Below are 21,439 nucleotides of genomic sequence, written 5' to 3'. Positions count from 1 at the left end.
AACGTCTGCAATACCTATTTTTAAATTAGGACCCAAGATTTTGCCTTCACTGAAACGAAGCTAATCTCTGCACAGTGAACCAAAAGAGCATTCTCCTAATTAGCAGTGTCTGTATTGGGCCAGACACAAATATGAGAGAATTCCATTCTGGTCCCCAGAATCAATCAAAATCTCCTTCAAATGCGTCTGGTGGGATTGGCAAATATATGTTCCTATGTGACTGAAAAAATTCACATTTAAAAAAAAAAGAAGTTGGTAGCTCAATGTTTTAAATACAGCGGCTGAAGAAATTTTGGAGTTCTAGTTCATCCTCTGGATTGAACAGCATTGGGAAACAAGTCTACCAAGAAAGGAACAAAGAGCCATATATCTAAAATTCACCCTGACTTTTCTAAGATTGAATCACTTGGAGAATCTTTTTTTGTTGAAGACTTGTTTGGTTTTAAAACACTGTTCTCATGTCATAGTTGATATCCTCATGCCCACAAAATACCATAAGTTCTGGATTTAGTGTTTCATTTGAAAAGATATCGAGCAGCGTAACAAAGATGTACAGCTTACTGGGGCTGAGATTCAGCATGCGCTAAGATGACCTCTTGAAACTCTGTACCATCAAAGATTTTATCTAAAAATCTATCACCCATGGTTTTGGTCCTTCTGAAACCTTGAAAATCAAATTACATTAAACACAGAATATTTTAGTCTTATTATCACCACAAGCATATACAAGTCAGTCAAAATTATCACAGCCAATAAAAATTAGCAAAGATCACTGGTTTTAAAACTAGGTGATCACTAGAATGTGGAAATCACTATTAGTTCCTAAGAACAGCTGTTAGATGGACAGTGCTTTTATAACCCATTAAAGGTATCTTAATTTGTACATCCTTATCAGGGTTCCACGATTTCAACAAATTGGTGCTTCAGAGGAACTTTATCTGAACACACAGTGTTCCATACCAGTGGCCCTGCAATCAGCAATAAAATATAATGAAACAACATTAACAGCACAGTGTGCTAGCCTGAGCAGCCTGTAATTCAATGAGTTTTGTTAGTTTGGCCAGGGCAATTTCAACCTGTCTGTAAATGCAGATAAAAAGATAGAAAAGACATTTTTTACCAAGTCCGAGTTGCACGTGTCCTCTCTGGCTCTCACCATGGTTTTTTCCCAGACCAATTAAAGACAGTCCGTCATTATTAGTCTAGTGTTCCTAAGTCCAGCTCCAGACACAGAAGGGACTTATGGCTCTATGGTCTATAATATAAGTAACTGTGCTTTCATTTCACAGGCACACAGAGCCGGTAAAATGAACTCTTTTCTTCTGTCTCACGCAATTCTCCTGTTACATTGTTAGGTGCTTTCAGCTTCATTTGAAACATCAGGTATTGCTCATCATTGCTTAAAACAAGACACTGGGCTTCATGGTTGTGTGACCTGATCCAATATGGTAAAACCTCCCCTTGCAGGCAGCAGACTGCGAGATCTCTCTATCTAACTGCAGCTGCTGCCTTAGCGATCACACCGCGTGCGATGGCGTGTCTGCCGGGGGAATTTATGGATATGCACTGCAGGCAAAGGGGGATGGGCAGCTGGGGGCAGAGCAGCCAGGGTGCAGAAACACTGTGGATGGCTGGCGGTCCCCGCCGGGCTGTACTGCATTAAAAAATGAGAGAGCGAGGGAGCTGCTGACAGCCCACACACTGGATGATCAGTTTCTTTCTGAGATGAGGAAAGTAAAACAACACTCAGCAGTGATGAAAAGAAGTAAAAGAGCAGCCCTGAACTATCACTTCTCTCAGTGTTGCAGGGACTGGCTCTGTGCCCAAGGCAAAATTACATCTAAAATCTCACACGCAGCTGAGCAACTGAGAGAGAAATGCTGGAGTGTGCAGGGACTATCTGAATTAAGTTCCCATTTCTAATAGATCCTAAAAGCAGCTGAAGATCCCAACATCAGGATTCAGCCTAAATGTTATAAATGTATATTTTTTGCAGTCTGGTGCAGCCAAATGTAGTGTTGTTAAGCAATGCAGGAATGCCCCCATAGGAGACTTAAAACTCCTTATTCAGGAAAGCTGCAGCTCACAGAAGCAGTTCCCCAGTGCTCTGCTCTCACATCTGTGCTTCGCTAAAACCAAGTAACCTCTACAAGCACTGACGCCCTCCCCAAAAAAGCAGCGGGTCTCTGCTATTCACCACTAAGAAGTACCATCAGGGGTAGAGGCTTACCTAGATTTAGGTGCAGGGGTCAGGTGGTGTTTGTTGGTATTGTGAACATCTGAAGTGGCTTAAAACCAAAACTTTACTAAACTGTATTAAAAAGCCACAATATCCTGCGCTTCCAAGCAGGCAGTGATATATATAATTAGATGAATTTAAAAGAAAACTCCTTTACGCACAAGTTATTTTCTAACTGCCATCTGTGCAGGAATCCTATACTTTCCACTGAAGCACTCTGTACAGCCCACTCTCAGGGATGGGGAAATGCATGAGAATAATCCCTAGGTTGAGCTAGTAAGGCAGTTCCTCAACTGCCTCCCTGCATATGAGGGGACATACGAGTGCAGCTACGGATCAGCTAGTTGCAAGACAGATGAATATTTTGTTTTTTAAGATGATGAATGCACTAGTTCATTACAATCTGAAAAGTGAAGCTCCTCAGATATAGTTGAAATTTAAATCAATCTACAATTCTTCTCTCTTTCCCATGTCAATATCTGCATTTTTTCACTCCAAGAATAGATAACATTGCCAGCTGTACAAAGCCATGTTGTGAGCTGTTCTTTATGCTGAGTTAGGGTCACTGTCTGTGAGATCTGCTTGTCTGAGAATAATCAACATACTGTACTCAGCCCTTGCCAGGGAAAAGAGAGCTGGTTTTGTTTCCTCTCTATTCAAGTTTAATTTTCTCTTCCTAATCTGAGTTTTAAAGGGTCTCACAGAAGTGTCAACTCTGTATTGCTTGATGATGGAATTTCATTAGTCTAAGGTGACATTTTAGGTTTTGTTTTAATCATTTCTAGTGTTATTGCTTCCTGCAGGGAAGGGTTCTTTCAAATTGCCGACACATTGCTGTGCACAGTAGAGACCTCCCTTGGCAGGATATGAGAGAAAAATCACGTACTGATAGCTATTCATACCCCAAAAGTGGGCATAGAGTAACAAGGAATAAAGCAGTTAAGAAACTCTGAGCATGGCCATCTCTTGCAAAAAGGGTAAACAGAGGACAAGGCATGTTCTAAAGCCGTTGAGGAAAACCTTTTGGCATACAGAAGCGATTCCAACTCCTGCAACCATGGTCCAAAAATAAATCTATGGTATTTCGTTCTGCACTAAACTTAAAAATAAGTATGTATATGCATACAGATAAAGCATGTCTGAATACATTGCAACTTTATTTGCCTCAGCAATATCCTTTAAATACAACCAGAAATACTTAGCAAAAGACAACACACAAGAATTGTAGGAAACTATAACAAAATTCTCTGCACCACAGTTGTCAAAGTCCAGGTCTATATTTTCTAAGTTAACCTGCATTTCTACAAATTTACACTTACCCTAGATATTTGATTTCATTAAAATCAATGCCCAGCTCCCAAATGCTATTCTATTAATTGTTCTAAAGAAAGTTAACCCCCAGAATGCAAGCTTAAGTGCCTGAACATAGCATGCTCAAAATGTATTTTAAATTGTGTTTTATTGATGGTGCATATAAATAGAATTAAGCATTCAAAAATTTAGTAAGATACAGAAATGATTGACAAAATTATTTTTGTATCTGCTAATTCTCTTTCTTTTGAGCTTACACAAAGGCAAACCATTTTTTTAATCACTTGTTTTCATAAATCTCTCTAGAGCTTAAGATCTCATTTTAAAAATATGGCTTTCTCCTACATACAAACAAAAAATAATTTTTGTTTATTAGAAAGATCATGAAAAGCAATGTAAATCTTAATAATGAGATTATCAAAGCCATTGGGCACATATTTAAATTTTGCAGTGTTTAGAAATTTATATTTTCCATTAAAAGAATATTACAAGAATGTGCTGTCAACAGAAAATTTAATTTAAACCCAAGAGATTATTTGCCTGTTTTTCACCTTTTCTTCTTTATATTTTAACATTTTCCTGTAGTGCTATGATCACAAATAACAGAATTTTGTTGGCGGATAAACTGCAGAAATAAAACTTGATTGCTGTTTATTCATTGTCCAAGCTGAAGTGCAGAGTGCAAAGAGCACATGCATTAGCTATAAAAATTCTGTCAGCTTTAATAATTTACGTTATTATTAGTAACACTGTGTGAGCAGGCATATTTCCCAGGATTCTCTATACATAAGGCAGAGTCCAAAATTCATGCCTTTCCTGTGGTTAGGCTTTATTATTGCATGAAAAATAACAAGATAGCTTAACATTTAAAAGTAAGAATGTTTCAATATAGACTTCCTCAAACTTAGCTGTTGGTGGTTTTCCTCCCTCAGGATGCCTTAATATTTCCTCTTTAACAGAGCCATTCCTACTTCCTTTATATTTAGGTCATGATAATGAGTTACCTGCCTCGGTGAGTCATTGTGCTGCTATTGACAATTCTTATGATTTTATAATGAGATATTATTTTTAAGTGTCAAATTATATTACCATCCTGCAGTCAGTCATGATGCTTTCTGTACTTTGAAATGACTACTGGCTACATTTCTATACTGGCATTTGTTGCAGAAGCAGCTACAGTCCATGTGTAAATATCTACTGCTTTTTGCTATTTAAATCCTATAAAATAAAGCTAGGCTTCCCTGAGAGTTAATGGCCACCTCCTAGACTTGATTTTATGCTTAGTGGGCCGAATAATAAGACTGGTCAGGAATTTTACAAGACATTATTTTTTTTTCACAAAATCCTTAGCAATAAGATAAATTTATCAGGGCTTCCAGTGGAGTGGGAAGCTCAAAAAGCATGTTGGCCCCTATTTAGAGACAATATCTAAGACCATCCTTCTGCACGCTGCAGAGCGGCCCTGGAGCACATACCGTTGAAGCTCTGTAAGTCTGGCTTAAGCTGATTCTCCAAGAGTTTCTTGTTGCCCATCTTTGCATCAAGGCTTATATAAAAAGAAATGCTAGTTTCCTCAGCATCTCAGGAATCTTTTTTTTTTTTCTTCTTTTTCTTTTTTTTCTCACTTCAGTTTGCTTAAAACAATATCTCAGACTTTCTAGGTCACATGGAATTTGTAAAGTTCATTGTGCGATTAATATTTTTTTACTCTTATTTTTTATTTGTGCAATAACAAGTTTCAGCGTCCAGCCAGTTTTACTGCACAAAGGGATGGGTACACAGAAGAAGAGTGTCTGCAGGAAGCTGAGGGTAATGCAGGTAAATGCATACTGTAATGCAGCGGAAAAGCTGTGCACAGAATTGTGAAGTTACGTTGGATAACTATGAAAACAATTTTATAGCAGTCAAAAAAGACATTGACATCAGGAATTTTTAGGGAAAGAATAAAAAACAATAACATTGCCATTCCTTCTTTAAATGCTTGACATTCCTACTTGAACGCTGTGCCACATTTTAGAAAGGATATAGTGAAGAAAGTTTACAGAACAGTAGCTGAGATGATGAAAGACACTAAACAGATTCCACATGGGACATGACAAATCGGACTAGAATTCTAGAACAGAAACAGAGGATGGCAAAGTAATGGAAATCTTAAAACAATACATGATATAGAAATAATGAATAGGAATTGACCAGGTTTTTTTGCTTCTTGCTATACAAGCATTAGAAAGTATAAAGTGAAGGTATCAGGACACAAAAGGAAATACTTTTTCAGAAAACACATAGTTAAACAAATGGATGCTGGACAAGTATCTGGAAGAGCAATCCAATCAGAGTTATTAAATATAAATCCACTTCAGGCTCAGAAATTCATCTGACCTGAAAATAGTCAGAGACCTAGCTAGGGAAGAAGCATAAACAGTTGACCAGCTCTAGCTCTTTGGTGTCTTCATATAATTCCTTCCGGAAACAGAATACCAGCATAGACAATCCTGGGGTAATACTGAACCAGCATCACCATTCTTATTGTAACAGAGGCAATCATCATGATAAAAGCAGTTACCTGGGTAACGTTACATCAAACACTGAGGAGATAAGCTGGTAGAATGAAAAACTATCAAGAGGACCACAAAAATAACATCCCAAAGACATCCCAAGTTGAAAATATTGGAAAGTAAATCAATAAATTATTATTATTATTATTATCTTTGTTATTTTCCTATATTCCTTCCTACATATTTACTCTGTGCTACTACAGGAAAAGCATACTGAACTACATGGATCTATGGTCTGACTTGGAAAGACCATTCCTACGTTCCTGTTGTTAAGAAAGAATGCCAGAAGTCAGAGACCAGAAATATTAGCAATATCATACATTATAGGGAATGTGTTGATCAGATCTTCCAAAGCACTAATATTCCTGAGTGAGAGACCTCCTAGTGAAATGAAAAAGGAGGTATCACAGAGCTATGAGAAGAAAATGGAAAGAGCTAACAGATAACTGACTTCATTAGATGTGAGGATGTTTACCTTTTTGATCTTGCATTTCTGCATGAATTTGGCACTTAAATCTGAAAACAAGTGCATGACTAAAGCACAAAAAGAAAATGGAGAACACATCCCACAGAGTTCAAGACAGAACTCTTAAATACTCAACATTCATGGTGGTGGAGTCAAGAGAACATAATGAACAAGCTGTGCGGTGTGGTCGACACGCTGGAGGGAAGGGATGCCATCCAGAGGGACCTTGACAGGCTGGAGAGGTGGGTCTGTGAGAACCACATGAAGTTCAACAAGGCCAAGTGCAAGGTCCTGCACGTGGGTCAGCACAACTCCAAGCACAACTATAGGCTGGGCGAGGAATGGATTGAAAGCGGCCCCAAGGAGAAGGACTTGGGGGTATTGGTTGATGAGAAGCTCAACATGAGCCGGCAGTGTGCGCTTGCAGCCCAGAAAGCCAACCATGTCCTGGGCTGCATCAAAAGAGGTGTGACCAGCAGGTCGAGGGAGGTGATCCTGCCCCTCTACTCCGCTCTTCTGAGACCCCACCTGGAGTACTGCATCCAGCTCTGGGGGCCCCAGTACAGGAGAGACATGGAGCTGTTGGAGAGAGTCCAGAGGAGGGCCATGAAGCTGATCGGAGAGCTGAAGCACTGCTCCTATGAGGACAGGCTGAGAGGGTTGGGGTTGTTCAGCCTGGAGAAAAGGCGGCTCCGGGGAGATCTAATTGCAGCTTACCAGTACCTGAAGAGGCCTACAGGAAAGATGGTGAGGGACTGTTTATCAGGGAGTGTAGTGACAGGACAAGGGGTAATGGGTTTAAGCTGAAGGAGGGTCGATTTAGATTAGATGTTAGAAAGAAATTTTTTACTATTAGAGTGGTGAGGCACTGGAACAGGTTGCCCAGAGAGGTTGTGGATGCCCCCTCCCTGGAAGTGTTGAAGGCCAGGTTGGATGAGGCTTTGGGCAGCGTGGTCTAGTGGAGGGTGTCCTGGCCCATGGCAGGGGGGTTGGAACTAGATGATCTTTGAGGTCCCTTCCAACCCAAACCATTCTATGATTCTATGATTCTGTGAACCCTATCCTAACTGGATTGGTATCTGCACAATGAGAGGGATGTTTTAATGTTGCTGGTACCAGCTAGTTACATGAATAATTTCCTTTTAACAAATCTAGTGTGTGTATATATATATATTTAATAAACCCACACCTCAAGAAATCTCTCTTAATTCAAGCAGTGTAGAAAGATTTGTTGAGCCAGCGGAGATGTTTTCCAATAACAGAGCAAAATAATAAACAATTCTACAGGTGGTCTAGGAGCCTGAAAGAAAAACTCTATCAAGTGTCTCCAGTGGAACTCTACCAGATAATACACCATTCACTACTGTAGTACAAACAAAATACCTAAGTAATAATAGGATTCCACACTGTTCACCACTAGTGCAGGCAGAAACAATTTATTTTCCTGTTGTTGAACAGCTGACATTCTATCAATGCTACACAGTAAAATGCTACACAGTAAAAAAAAGACAAATAGAAAACAGTGGATTTCTTTCTCCACAAAACATGTTTCAAAGATAACCTTCATGACAAGAAAACGCACAATGAATAGAAATATTTGACGTGAGAGTGCTATACACACATCTATTTGAACACATTCACATATACGCACCTGTGCATGGTGTGCACACATACAAATAATTGTTTCTGACTCTCAGGCATTCTGGATTAAGTTCCCACTTCCTAAATCATTTTAAACAGCTGAAAAAATGTTTTCTTTGATCCTTGTTTATGTATTTGGCCACAGTTTAGATGCCGGCAGGGGAATTATCTCAGTGCTTGAATCCTTGATTTAGTGACTGTAGCTATTAAAAAATGGACACGTTAATTGCCACTACAACTTATTTTGCATTAAATACTAATTCTTTACTTATACTCCAAGATTCAGTATAAGAAAACATCCTCTAGATTGGCTAACAACTGAAATTGCAGAGCACACATACAGAAGCAGAGCAAAACCTTAAGGTAGAGAGATAAGCTAGCCCCTCAAAATAGCTTACATTTTCTTTTTTTGTAGTATTTATTTTTATTACATGGCATAATGTTACCTTCTTATAATCTCTCAAGCCAAGAAGAACCTTGGCCCATCGTTGTTCCCAATTCCACTAATTCAACAAGGTTGAGGCAATTTCTGATTGTCTGATTGGAAATTTCCACTTATTTCTGTTCCAATGTTTCAGAATTTTTCCAGTAAGTGTTTTCTATTAAGTGGTCATGGTTTTTTTCCTTCTTTTTGTTTTTTTACCTACTGCCATTCATTAGAGATTTAGGCGCATTTTACGACAGTACCGCATAGCCACTAAACAACATTAAATTTCCACTCAGCATTAGCCTAATTCTGATGCCAGAGAAATCAGTGAAGTGGGAGCAAAGACGATTCAACATTAGATGCTTTCACATACCTCTCTCCTACTCATCATAGACCTAGATATAAACAAACAATAACTTAATTGAAAATCTCAGAGTTTACATCCACTGAACTCTATGTCTTCTATGTTTTAGAGTTCAAAATATTTTTAGTTTTATGCTGCAGAGTCACATCGGCCTTTTTGTGCACTCACATCTTAATTACATTGGTTTCTTCCCTTTTCTTTCTAGAGGAGCTGTCACTAAGACTAAAAATGTTGTTCAAAGCACATCTAAGCAAGAAGGTGACTTTAGGGTTCATTATCTAATTGATCAAACAACCTGCTAATTAAATGTATCTGGGCCTAATCAAAGTAGAGACATAATGCAGAAACATAGTGAAACTGTCAGCTAGGTGCATGAGACTCCATCAAGGCCACTGGAGCTCACTATGTTGCTTAATTACATTAAAGCTAAGATTTTCAAAGGAGCCTAGCGGAGAGAATTAGCTGTGTATCGTACATTGCTCTGAATACGTAAGACCATGGTTTGAGAGTGCCTGCATCTTAGCAATGAGCTCAGTTTCACATGAGTGGTCTTGCCAAGCCTGCTCAGCTCCTACAGTCATGACTCAGCACATATGAGACTAGTGTAAAATCTGGCCTGAATTATCTAAGTGAATGGTCTTCATGGTTCCATAGTGAAAGTCAGGCGTATAGATCTGGTATATCTCTAGTGTTCAATAAAAAACTCTCTTGTTTCTATTGGTTAAAAGAAATGAGCTGCAACAAGGTATATGCAAAACTGCCTTATGCTCTCTCTTAACTCCACAGTCAGTGGCATTTTATTTTTCATTAAGGCTTATTCCCATTCTGAAAATACAAACAAGCAGCTGACTTAAAGCATCTGCTAATGTCTATGACTCGTTTAAAAAGAAAAGAAGATAGGGGTGAAGATACTGTATTCCCTACAGGAATAGAATCTTTTCCATACTCAAATGATAAGACAAAGACAGCAACTGTATCATTTGGGAACAGATTTAACAGTCTATGATAGATAACATGGGTTGGAGCCAGAGGAAATATATGCTTAGGTCTATCTGAACAGTAACAGGTTGGTCTTACCAATTCAAGACTAATCTATTCAACCAAGGATAATATATACTTTGCACTCAAATGTTTCTATGCAAAGGTGAACTACATTATTTTTCATTACAGTTATTACATATATTGCAGTAACATCTGGAAGCTCAAATGATGATGGTAAACCTGAAAGAATCCTACCCCAAAATTCACCTTAAAAATTAGGACGGATGCAAGATGATTTGTTTAATGCCATGCAATAAATTAGGAGCACAACTATGACCCAAAGTCACTGGCATCAGTCTTCTGCTCCAACTTGTGGGCAAAACTCCAGTTGTTTAATGATGTGAATAAAAACTCTGAGGCATGGCTCTGCCTGGTGTCATTCCTGGTTAGTGACCAAATGTGCATTGCCAGAGTGTAGATTGCCCTGGAGCCCAGCATAGTTTTCCCCTTATTTTATAGAGTGGCATCTCCAAAATGGAAGAAATTAGCCACTAACATTGTTTACACACAGCTCGCCACATTTCCACTAATTGGTTGACTTTTTTCAAACTTCTAATTACCATGAAAGATATGTAGCAATAACCTCCAATTAGGGATATATCTTCTGTCATAGGGGTGATTTGCAGCCATTTGTCTGGGTACAGCAGAGATCTCCAGTAATAGTTAATATGGAAGTATCTCCATAATTCAAAGTAGGATGGAGCTCACACTGTGCCTCTTAAACAGAAAACTGAAATAGGTAATATGTTTTTATAAATTTGAACTAAATAAAAATAGGTTTCAAAGTAACAATCTAATGAAATTCAGTTCAATGCAAACATAACAGGAGGTAAGAAAAAGTAAAAGCCTATGTTTTTACCCAGACTTTGCAGTAAAGCCAGACATCGGAGATTCTACCTTTAATCATGTTCTCAAATATGTTAATTGTTCCTTATGGGAAGCATCAGCTGGTTTTAAACCAACTTCCTTCTGAGATTAGTTCAATATATTTGCTACAAGCCTGCCAAAGATGACCAACATACTCTGATTTGAATCTCAATCATTGTGGGAATATCTAGCCACCGGATCCGAGTCTCCTATCAAATGCAGTGTCATTTCATATGCTCAAGAGGCTGTTACAGTAACAGAAATTGCAACACAATTTTGTTTAACGGAAAACATTTCAGCATTCAACAAAAATTTCCATGGAAATTTCATGTGTACATCAGGAAGAAAGCAAGCATGTATAGTAACATAAGTGTGTGTATATGTATATGAACTAAAATATGAAATTCCAGTTACATTATCAAAGAAATTTCACATCTGACTTGCAGTTTTCAGAGGCAGTAGGCCATTAATCATCAGTGCTACTGAATTCCCAGCAGTCCTTTCAGTTCTTTAGTTTTGCTTTTGAGTTATTTTTACAAGGAAATTAATTGAACGACTTTGTCTAAAATTAAAAACAAAACAAAACAAAACAAAAAAACCCCCATATCTTAACAGGTATGAGGAAAAAAACTTCAAAAAAAATTTTGCAACCTTTCTGTAGGAAATATAAGCCTAGCAAAAAGAAGCATTAGTTCAGAGACAGAAGTTTCCTGCTGTTCCAAAAGTTTAGCACAATTAGCAATTTCAGAGTCTACTGGATGGAGTCAAGGACACGGTTTGAGGAAAATTTTTCATCTGCTGATTCTATAAAGCTCTAAAGTATTAAGAAGGCTTCACTTTCTAATGTTTTGTTATATATAAATGAGACAGAGGAAGCAATGCTGTTTCTCTGTCTTCACCGGTGTGCTCCTTTAGGCAACTGCCATCTTTGCTTATTCCAGGATTCCCTTTCGCAATGTTGAAAATCTCAAGAGCTCATTAGAAAGAAGCCCCAGACAAAAACATTTTTTCCTCATTTTGATGACAAGGGATTCCCATTTTGGGGTTTCCATCTCCCTAGAGGTTTTTAGAATTGCATCATATATCTTGCCTTCCAGAGGCTTTGCAAGAGAAAGAAATTTAAATCCTTGAGTACTCCGTAAATGTGCTATTTACATATTCTCTTACATAGAGTGAGAAACTTTCTTTAAAAAAAGGAGTTAGTATAGACAGAAGAGTGGTAACTAGCAATGATAAAGCCTGAGCGGTTTTACTGAAGCCAACAGTTTACCAAAAAAGTCATTGTTCACAAAAATTAAAAAGAATTTTTGATTTGACTTTGGCTAGACTTTCAAAAACATGCAGGAAATCAAGGAGGCAAGAACAGAAGACTTGTCTCTTGCTCCCACTTTATGCATTTGCCAAAATGTCATCTTCATTCCTGTCACAAAAGAGACATCCAGCCCCAAAATTCCTTCTTTACTAGATTTTACAGCAATCAAGTGAGCGCAGGTATTTATTGCATCAACATGGCAAATGTCTAGCAGCCCGTCCCTGTTTGTAAATACACAGAAAGAGTACAAATACGGGAGCGAAGCAATGTCCCTTATGCTCTTCTACTGAAATGTTGGCACTGCAGCAAAACAGTCATATTTTAAAACATATCGGGGATGTTATGAAGGAAAAAAACCAATAGGAGTTCCCATAGGGTGGAAAAATAACTTATGGGGTGCAAATAACACACTGTGTCTTGAAAATTAAGTACTTGGACGTTCTCTCGAAAGGGGTCGTTGCCTCTCCCAATACTAGCCAAAGGGGAAATGAAGCAGGGAAAGGTGGGATGCCTTTGGCCCAGGCATATCAGTGGCAGAGCAGAGAGAAGAATTCAGCTCACTTGATTTCCTCAACAGCAGAGGCATTATCTACTAAAGAGGGAGTGGATTCATCCAGATCAGTGAGTAATTGCTCTTGTCTTAATCCAGCAATCTGCATTTTACATTTCTTCACAGTTCTAACAAACACAGTGCAAGATGCCCAGCCAAATGAGAACACTGTTTTCTCTCCTTTCGAAAAGCAAATGATCCTTGCATGATTTGCAGTTACTGTATTAATTATGAAAACATCTATTTACTTACAATTTTTCTAAACCACTCTATAAAAGTTAAACCATTTAAACGTTGATTCAGTTTCAGTGCCCAAGTGAACTGCCCCCAAGGAATCCCAGCCACTGAATCGCTTGAAAATGCCCTTGTAAATTAGCAAGCATTGCACAAACACTGCTGGCAAATTCAATCATTTCTGTGTCATGCTGCATTGTTATCTCCTGCTCACTTAAAGAGCTGAAGTTCATTCTTCCTTAATTCCACGTAGGCTAGTGAGATGATACAAATGACTTTGCTTAAGTGGCACTGACTCTATTAATATTTAACTACAGAGAACAATAAAAACAGAGCAAAAAGGCTTAGGAATTAAACTACCACTTGCATGGCATTTCTTCATGCTCTCTATTTTTAAAATATCTATTATATCTTCAACAGAGTTTTTTCCATTTAAAAAAATCCTTTGTACGGTAATTGTATTTAATGTAGAGCTATTAGAAGAAAGAAATGTAAAAGATCAAGGTTCAGGCTACAGTAAATCTAATGTCTCTCAATCCCTATGAGCTTTCACTGAATTAACCAGGACCAGGATTTTCAAAAGAGATTCCTATGCCTAGGCCCAGTCACTGGCACCTATTACAGATGTTGCTATATCAGCCCTTTCAGAAATCAGAGCCTTAACAGATCTTAAACAAAATAAAATCAGTCTTTTATTTATTCTTTCATTGTTTGCTTCCCAAATTACAAGAAACTGAGAAAAATATTCAAAACTGTAATATCACATATATTCTTTTAACAACAAAGGTAACAACAGCAGGTGAAACTATTGTGTGAAACTCATGTCAGAAATAGATAATAATATTCCTACTATAAATCTGCATTACAACTGCAAGCAGCCATTTGTGAGTGCAAATTATATAGCTAAAGGATACAAAGTTAGATTTGAAAATTTATTCTCATCTTTTAGAAAATATTTCTTAAATTTTGGGCTTCATGACTTCATAGTTATTTTGATCATCATATAGACTTATCTCAGTGATTAATGTGATTACATAAGTAAATATTTAAATGCCTGAGGTGCTACTATAAGTTCAATATAAATACAGAAAAAAGGCTGTGTTCATTTTTTTTCCCATTTTTAAGATTAGGAGAAAGTTTCTAATTAAACAAAAGATATACTACTACACAGCTTTTCATTACAGCAGGGTTAAAAATGTTAACTCTCAGTGGAGCAGTGAGGATTTAATTAAAGCTTGCAAACATTGTGTTTCTAATATTTGTAAAGGAGCGTGAAAGATATGCAGAGTAATTCTTACTATAGTATTACAAGCATTATTCTCTGACAGTCTATTAATGTTTTCCCCATTTTATTCCCTACACTCAAATAATTCTAATATTGTTCCCACATATACTACAGATTTTCTGACTCTTGTGTTCTTTTAGTTTCATAAACTCACAGCAATTGGTGATGTCTATATTTGTATAGATAAGTAAGTGTTCTTTAATTCTGGAGCAATCCTTTCTTGACTGATAAATAGAAATGATTAAGCAACAGTTGGGTAGAGAACTATAGCCCCAGTTGGCTGCCCCTCCTACAGCTAATATTTCAGCCTTAATGAAGTTAGTCATCTTACATTAGATATAATGGTGCCAGGCAAAATGTGAATGATGCCAATAACAACTTGTGCAATTTTCTGAAAAGCCACTTCAGCTGTTAAATTGTCCTACTTCTTCATTCTTGTGATCTTGCTAATGGAATAATTTGAAATTAAGGCAAGCTAAAAGTATAGATAAGATATCAGTAAAAGGGAGTATTTTGCTCTAACACAGGAGGAGGATGTCATTCCTGGCTCCTGATCTTACAGGCACTTAATAGAGACATGTTTTTACTTACATATGAGATTTACTTACATTGTGAGGCTAGATTCTTGTTGCATACAAAACTGGAGTAGATTTTAGTATAGGAAGGAAATTGAAATGGATATTTCTTCACTTATGACATTTAAGTAACCTATAACATTGAGCAGAACAGGAATGATGCCTTCAAATTCAGGAACCTGTTGAAAATCAGATTATGTCAGTCTAAAACTACAATTACAATTGGATTTAAATGTTCTTCAGTAGTTCCTGCTACAATTTTGTGTTCTGCACCGTTACATGATCCCTAGATTTAGTTGTGTTTCAGAGACAATGGCAAACATACAGCACTCGTATGGTATAGGGGTATTTAGGGGTTTTTTACCTCACCAAAATGCATGAAACTAAGGTCAAAAAGTACATTGGGATTTTGGTACACTCTTTGAAATATTTCACAGTACCAAAAAGTATTAATAAGTCATCCTCCACATGTTTTGGCCCATTTAAGACTCTCACTCCAGAAAGTAATGCCTCACCTGTAAACAGCAGATTTTCACTGCATGCTTCTAAACTGCAGACAAGGTTAAAAGGAAAATAATCTAAGTTTTTCAAGAGGCTTATTTTATAATTAAGGAGTCCAGTGGTTCATATGGAATATGAATAATGAATCTTTAAAATTCTTTTTGATACATGTATGCACAAGAAACAACCGTTGGTTAGAGGTAAAACTGAGATGTGAAGTAACTTAGTTATGACCCACAAAATGAAGCACTATGTGTGGGGAGAATAAAACAAAACAGAAGTCCCAAATCCGTATGATCTTGGGCTGAAAGCCAGGAAATTAAATTAATTTATTGCTATGACTATTACATATTTATAAAGCACCTTACAAATGAGAACTTCAAAGGATTTTTTAAAGGATTCATTAATTAGATCACAATAATCCAGTGAATTAAGTATTATGGTATTAATTTTAAAGACCATTAAACTTAGGCATGGACAGCTTAAGTGATATACCCAAGAGTGTATAATATAAAACAGTGGTAAAAGAAAAACTTGGTCATAAGAGCTGAGACTGCAACTTTCTTTTATGAAGAATATGGTAAGGGAAAATGTATGTTCTATGCATGGAGGAGGGGTTTTGACCATCACACATTTAAACAAAAGTGCGGTAAAGAATCAAAACTCAATGAGGACCAATGAGCAGACTAATCCTGGAAAAAATGGAGAGTAAATATCAAGTTTTATCTGTGAAGTGCAATTTAGTTATTAACTGAGACAAGAGCTAATGTGAACTGGAGGTGACATAGAATCATTACAGGAAATTACACGCAATATTGGGATTTTTTTGATAGTAGACATTTCCTAGATACCCACCTGATCAGAAGAGGCAAAATGAAGAGGAGATGATAATTGAAATGTAAAACAGGCAGATGAAAAGATGACATAGGTTGCAATCAATGGGAGGTTTCAACAGCTGCCTGGGCAAGTGCTGGAACCCATTAAATTGGATTAGAAAATATCACCAGTGCAGCAGCCAGTCAGATTCAGTTTATAGTAGTTTGGCACAGTGGAGAGGTCATGTTTCATTAGGATTAGTCCTGTTTCCTTTTAACATAGTTCCCAGAATATCATGCAAGAAGCAATACAGTTCCAATTTTCACAACTTGTCAAGTTTCTTGTATGCACCACTGTCATTTTAAATACACGTCTACAGCATATATTGTTGCTGTAGCTATGCTTGTGGCAATGCAATTGCATGTCCCACACTGCATATATCGCTTAAGCAAGCAATTAAAATTTTAACATTTTCAGCTTCTCATGCCCGGCCAGTGAGAAGGCTGGGGATGCACAAGACGCTGGGAGAGGGCACAGGCAGGACAACTGACCCAGACTGCGCAAAGGAATATTCCATACCATATGACATCATGCTCAGCATATAAACTGGGGGGAGCTGGCTGCGGTAGAGTGATTGCTGCTCGGGGACTGGCTGGGCATCAGTTGAGCAGGTGGTGAGCAATTGTTTTTCATTTACATCACTTGTTTTTCCTGAGGTTTTTTTTTTCTTTTCATTACAAATTTTTTTAATTATTTATTTTATTTTATTTATTTTATTCAATTTATTAAATTTATTAATTTATTTATTTTATTCAATTATTAAACTGTTCTTGTCTCAAACCACAAGTTTTCTCACTTTTACCCTTCCAATTCTCTCCCCCATCTCACTGGGTTGGGGGAGTGAGTGAGTGGCCACAAGGTTCTCAGCAGCCAGCTTAGGTTAAACCACAACAGTCCCTTTTTGGCACCCAATGTGGAGCTCAAAGGGTTGAGATAATGACAGATCTGACCAGAGTGTGTTAAACCAAATTCATTATAAGCATTCATTATATTAGTTTAATAGTCGCTGGTCACAATGTTGTTTTATTTGTACTCAGGGTTGTGTTATGTAATACCTTACTTGCAGTATATATTCCCTGTGGTGCTGTTTATCACCTCTGAGAGCTGGATCAAGGCCATCATTTTGTTGTACTATGTAACACTGGCTTAACATATGATAAAATTACTGATTGTGAGACTAATTTGGTATTTGTACTCAGCATTGTTGTCATCTCGGTACTTTTGTGACTCATTTCCGAAACAACCTCATAGATACCTGGGCCAAAGACCATGGCATTGAGTGGGTATATCATGTCCCCTGTCATGCACCAGCCTCTGGGAAAATTGAACAATACAATGGACACTGAGACCAATGGGTGGTGGGACCTTCAAACATCGGGATACACATTTAGCAAAAGCCACCTGGTTAGTTAACACGAGGGGATCTACCAATCGAGCTGGCGCTGCCCAATCAAAACTTCCACATGCTGTAGAAGGGGATAAAATCCCTGTAGTGCACATAAAAAATATGCTGGGGAAGACAGTCTGGGTTAGCCATGCTTCAGGCAAAGGCAAACCCATCCGTGGGATTGCTTTTGCTGACGTACCTGGGTGCACTTGGTGGGTAATGCAGAAGGATGGGTAAGTCCAATGTGTACCTCAAGGGGATTTGATTTTGGGTGAAAATAGCCAATGAATTAAATTGTATGATGTTAATAGTTATATAATAGTATATATCATCACTTCTGTGGTGGCTATATGCCGTATCAATGGTATTACCTTAAGAATCACCCAGATTAATGAAGAATGAACTTTGATGAAACCAAGCAAAGTGCAGCAATAATAGAACCAGACAAGTGCTGCAAGAATGGAACTAGTACTGGCTTCAGCATGCAACAATCTAGTACCACACACCATCTCTCCTGCCCTGAAGGACTATTATGACAGATGGAGCCCAAAGTCACGGACTAAATGAACTCAAGGGACATTTGAGAGGGATGGCCCATAGAATAAGTGAATGATATCTGTGTGTACATACCAAAAGACAGGAAAAGTGGTGGTGATTAATTGGGATGTTTTGGAAGGTGTGGAACCTGGTCATGATGTAGATGGTATAGAATAAGGGATGGACACTGTCCTGGTTTCATCTGAGACAGTTAATTTTCTTCCTAGTAGCTTGTATAGTGCTGTGTTTTGAATTTAGGATGAGAATAATGTTGATAACACACTGATGCTTTAGATGTTGATAAGTAGTGCTTACACTAAACCAAGAACTTTCAGCTTCTCATGCCCTGCCACCAAGAAGACTGGAGGTGCACAAAAAGCTGGGAGGTAGCACAGCCAGGACAGCCAAAGGGATATTTCATACCATATGATGTCCTACAAATTAGAGGTACTTGGCTGGAGGGGTGGTGATCACTGCTCAGGGACTGGCTGGGCGTTGGTCAGCAGGTGGTGAGCAATTGTTTTTCATTTGCATCACTTGTTTTTCTTGGGTTTTATTTCTCTCTCTTTTTGTTATTTTCCCTTTCATTACAAGTTTTTATTATTATTACTATTATTTTACTTAAACTGTTCTTATTTCCACCCACAAGGTTTCTCACTTTTACCCTTCTGCCCCACTGGGGACAGGGGGCATAAGCGAGCGGCTGTGTGGTGCTTAGTTGCTGGCTGGGGTTAAAACCACAACAACATATTATGTGACTGAACAATCTGATAGAAATCAGGAAGTAAAACATAAGAGAAGAAAAATCCCTCCTATTCTCTAGAAAGGTGAAGGCAAATACTGCATGACCGAAGCAGGCATTTAACGGCTCATGTCAAATCATAGTCATATCATGTAAGTATCATATTTTTCCTTGCTACGAACTTCAAAATAAATCAGTGACTATACCTCATTTTATTTCATCATACCAAGCCCACACTCTGATATAGAGGGCTTGCAGCACTGGAAACAACTTAGAATTTCTGATGGGAATCATTTACTGAGATAAGCAATAACAGCAATCCCATTTGAGATGGTGCCAGTTTGGGATCAGCTCCAGAGAGATGCTGAGAAAGAATTTAAGCATGTATTTTAGGTCTATATATCCCTCAGTGGTTTTGACCCACTGTTCCCCAAATATGTGATGTCTCAGGAAGATTATTTTAATGAGATGGAACAGCCCCAGGGCAATAGTAGTCTACAGAATAACCTGTGTGTGAAGTAAATTTTCAGTGGTTGTTTACCAATTAATAACTTATAGCCCTATATTTAAGTACATGGATGTAAAAATGTATGGACAGCACAAGGCCATGCAGATCTCAAGTACTCAGAGTAATAGCCAAATGTAATAATTAATGATTAAAGTCTGAGATTAGCCAATTATTCAGACAGTGGAGAAAGACTTCACAAGTAGATAAGAAAAATTATATAGGGAAAGGGGATGAGGCTGCACTGCCATTAGCTGCTCTCTGTGATAGCTCAGCTCATTAGGTTAGCTTTTACCAAAGGAGTCAAACCTAAGTATGTGCATGTAGTAGCTGACACATAAAAAGCAAGCAGGAAGCTCCTGCTGAGAACATAGGGAGAAGAGCTCTCAGATTTCTCTGCATGAGGTTAGAGAAATGTTTGGGGATATGTTCCCCTGTGGAGTTCAATAACAAAGTAACCATTAAATAGCCAAAAGCATGGCACCAGCAAGGGAGAAAGACAAAAGGCGAAAAGCCTCTACAGCAGCAGATGTACTGCGCTAGCAACAAAAACTACAGCACTGGATCTAATGGTCATTACTTGTGTGTTGCCATCACATTGAGGCAGATTAGGAAAGCATTAAAAGTGAACACAGGCCCAAAGTGAGGACCAGGGACGTTCTGTTGATGACATGTAGGATTATTAAAATAAAGATAGAAAATTTGCCTGTCTATGCATGACTGCAAGGCAAGAGAAGGGAAGGAAAATTTACCGTTGCTGGCCAGTGAAAACAATAAAAGTAAAAAAAATGATAAGAGGAGAAACTGTAGTCTTGTTTATCCACTGATGGACATACCAATGCCTTGTAAGTAACAAGACAACAAACTCTACATTGGAAAGCCAGCCCAACAACTTACTTTCTGCACCTTACATCATCCTCACCAAAAATAAAATCCCTGACAAGTCATAATACTTACAGCAGAACAGGAGCCAGCTCCTCCTATAGCAACATTGATTTGGCATAATTTTATAAAACACATATCTCTGTCAGTCAAACAGACTGCAAAGATCAACTAAGAGCAAATACTAGGTAAGAAGGTGCCATCTTTATGTCATCCCTTGTCATCCCCTGGCCCTGAGGTTCTGTTCAGTCGGATCTTACATCCTGGACTTCCATCTACTGTTTTCTTGTGCCTAGTTAACTTGAACTGCTTAACAAGCTTTATGCATAGCTTCACATTTCTGCCTTAAATCTCCTAGCAATATCATGACTGCATGTTGCATTTCTGTTAAGAATGATGGTATTCTAAAAGAGAAGAGTCATAAGGTAAAAGCATTTGACACTTTTTTCCACAGAAAGGTGGCAACTGAGACCAGGAAGGGCGCTGGGTTAGTACTGTTTTTTCTAACTGTAGTTCATAAATCCCTTGGAGGTCACAGACAGGTTAAAAAAGAAAGCTGTCAGTGTTACAGCTCAGTCCCTGCAGGGCTGGGAAATAAGAGGGACTGTTATTACTTTCTCCAATTTTTACACTTCCCAGAAAACTTCAAATTACCTTTAATTGCTGGAAACAGTTCAACTCCTTCAAAATGAGGAAGTCAATAAGCACAGTTGTTTTTCACTCTCCTGTCCTGGAGGCACTGGTTAATACTGACTGGTGGAGATCACTCAAAAACAGATGAGCTGAAAGGGCCTTTAACTTTCAGAACGTTGGCTAAATTTAATCATTAAAAATCTAGGGGGAGAGAGATGACAAAGAAAATAGACCATTGTTGCACAAGGAAAATAGACCAATTGTGTCTTTCTCAGGAAGCTCCTGCTTCCTGTGATCTCAGCCATGTTTCCATCCCCTGAAAACCCATTTGGTTGTGCTAGTATAACTCCACTCACTGCACAGATCTCTGGGGAACCAGGTTATAACTCCCAGACTAATAACAAGCCTCCCTGTAAAGGCAGATTATTTTTAAAATAGATCAGTAATCTGTTTCATCATGCAACCCCATAAACTGTTGTAGGGGCAAACAACAGGGACAGAATCAACTT

At 38.1% G+C, this 21,439-nt stretch overlaps 1 protein-coding gene across 9 annotated transcripts in view; it reads right to left on the bottom strand.

The window, feature by feature from the left end:
* The window catches only part of LRRC4C (leucine rich repeat containing 4C), a 571,899-nt gene that overhangs the window by 25,827 nt on the left and 524,633 nt on the right, over positions 1-21,439 (bottom strand). Inside the window, exon 3 of one of the 9 annotated variants that reach the window (XM_075754726.1) lies at positions 14,901-15,046. The exons of the other annotated variants lie outside the window; for them this stretch is intronic. The gene's annotated coding sequence lies outside the window, so the exon portion shown is untranslated. The remainder of the gene's footprint in view (positions 1-14,900; positions 15,047-21,439) is intronic. 9 annotated transcript variants of the gene reach the window in all.

This window comes from Balearica regulorum, chromosome 5 (genome assembly GCF_011004875.1).
Source record: "Balearica regulorum gibbericeps isolate bBalReg1 chromosome 5, bBalReg1.pri, whole genome shotgun sequence".
NCBI lineage: Eukaryota > Metazoa > Chordata > Aves > Gruiformes > Gruidae > Balearica > Balearica regulorum.
Note: the sequence above shows the minus strand (reverse complement) of the source record. Positions and strands in the feature narration are given on the sequence as shown.